Here is a 458-nt window from a genome sequence, read left to right as displayed (position 1 = left end):
TATATATACATACACAAGCACGTGGTTACTCAAAAAATCATGTCAGTATGTGGTGTGTGTATGTGTGTAGTATTTATGTAAATATATACACACAACTACACATACAAACATACACATACACACACATACACACACATACACACACATACACACACATACTCACATATGAAACATATACTTGTATGCCAGCATGTGGAGCGTGTATATGTATGTATATACTTTTTGGGGTCTCTCTCTTACTCTTTCTTTCTCTTTATATCTATTTATTTATCTGTCTATCTATCTGTCTATCTATCTATCTATCTATCTATCTATCTATCTGTCTGTCTATCTGTCTGTCTGTCTGTCTGTCTGTCTGTCTGTCTGTCTATCTATCTATGTCTTTACCCACCACTCATTACTCAGATATATACACCTATATACAAAGATGTTTGACACTCTTTATATCATTACATATG

This window comes from Octopus bimaculoides, chromosome 2, assembly GCF_001194135.2.
Source record: "Octopus bimaculoides isolate UCB-OBI-ISO-001 chromosome 2, ASM119413v2, whole genome shotgun sequence".
NCBI lineage: Eukaryota > Metazoa > Mollusca > Cephalopoda > Octopoda > Octopodidae > Octopus > Octopus bimaculoides.
Note: the sequence above shows the minus strand (reverse complement) of the source record.